The sequence below is a fragment of the Elephantulus edwardii genome, unplaced genomic scaffold (genome assembly GCF_000299155.1).
Source record: "Elephantulus edwardii isolate Elephantulus edwardi_28Jun2011 unplaced genomic scaffold, EleEdw1.0 scaffold00020, whole genome shotgun sequence".
Taxonomy (NCBI): domain Eukaryota; kingdom Metazoa; phylum Chordata; class Mammalia; order Macroscelidea; family Macroscelididae; genus Elephantulus; species Elephantulus edwardii.
In genome coordinates, this window is record NW_006399770.1 from 12,458,659 (window position 1) to 12,460,553 (window position 1,895).

A 1,895-nucleotide genomic window follows, 5' to 3' on the forward strand; every position below is an offset into this window, starting at 1 on the left:
AAAGTCTGCTGTCAGAGACTTCTCCAAAGTACTGAAGAGCAATCATATCAGTCTGGAGACTAAGGTGTGCCTGATTCAGGTCATGACTGCAATTACTTGCTATGTGTCAGAAAACTGGACAATGGCTAGGGATAATAAAAAGAGCAGAAGAGTATTGAATATACCATGTACTGCTAGGAGATAAAACAGGTTCATCCTCAAGAGGATGAAACTAGGCTGCTCTTTGGAGGCAAGGATTCTGAAGCTCCATCTGACATACTTTGGACATGTTGCAAGGAGAGACCAGTCAGTCTTTGGAGGGGAGGAGGGAAGAAAGCCCTCAATGAGGTAGACTGATTCAGTGACTGGTGTAATGCAGGTACGTGTGTCAGAGACGATAAGATTGGCACAGGATAGAGCAGGGTTTAGGGCTGTTGTACCTAGGGTCCCTATGAATCGAAAATGACTTGATAGCACACAGCAACAACAACATTATATTAGAACAAACAGTAAACTTAAAAACCAAATTAATTATCATGAAGTCAATTCTATCTCAAAACAACCCTGTAGATCCAAGTAATAACCCCAAATCAGCCTCTCTGCTCTCAATTCAATTCTAACTCATGGCAACCTTCTGAAGTACAATAAACTGCCTCTTCTTTTCCTGTGAAGTGGCTGGTAGATTAAACCCACTAATCTTTCAGTTAGCTGTCCATATATGAGGCACTATGTTACAAGGCTTTTTCAATCCAAGTAATAGATAGTGTAGGGCACGTGGAATGTGGGATGAGTAACCCATTTGGGAAGAGGAAGTTGTTTTTCTTCTGTTATTTCTTTAAATAAATAAAGAATTGGAGATATTGCCTAAGAACAAAAAAGTTGACTAGAGAGGTGGAATTTATCCTTTGAGAATGGGAAAGATGAGGTGACTGAAAAATTGTACGTTGTTGTTATTTGCTGTTGAGTTGAATAGGAACCAACTTGTAGCTGACTCTCAATCAGGTTTCCAGAGGCAACAAATCGTGTGGGAGGAGATTGCCTCTACTACAGAAGTGGTAAGATTTACTTGAAGTTTGTGATCATGAATCTAACACAAGAAGAAACCATAAGTTCCTGTGTAACCACTCTCACTTATTTTGCTATGAGCCTGAATCTATTTCTAAGTGGTGCTGAGATTTTGTCAAATGATGGAATGAATAGATGGAGAGAAGAGTGGTTAGAATGATGCACTCTAGAATTCAAGACTGGAAAGGAATAACAGTGACAGTATGAGATGGTATTGACGATGACACATGTATGGTTCATGGATCACAAAGTCCCCATGTTTACAGACCCTTATTGGAGTGGTGACTTTATGGGGGAAAGATAGAGAGATAGAGATCGCAAAGGAGATATTTGAAAGGTTGCAAATCTGCCAGCATGTAAAAACCTAATACATAATGGGTGCATCTATGAATCTGTAAGGAGCTCTGGTAGCTTAGTGGCATGGAGTTGTGCTGCCAATCCAAAGGAGGGGGTTTCAAATCCACCAGTTGTTTCACAGGAGAAACATAAGAAATCTCCTCCCTTGCAATTAACTGCCACTGAAAACCCACTGAAACCAGTTTTGATTCAATACTACAGAGCAAAGACAAAGTCTCTTTCTCTGTCCCTTCCCCTTTCTCTTCTCTTCTCTCTTTCTCTCTCTGTCTCTATCTATACAGAAATCTGTTGTTGGCCTAGAGGATAAGGAGGTGTCCTACCAACACAAAGGCAGGTGGTTAGAATCCACTAGCTTCTCTTCAGGAGAAAAATTAATAGTTTCCTCCCATGTGGTTTGTTGTTGTTGTCATTGAGTCCCTTTATGACTCACAGCAATCCTCTGAACAATAGACCTGAACTTGTTCTATCTGGTGTTACTCTTATGATCTCTGATA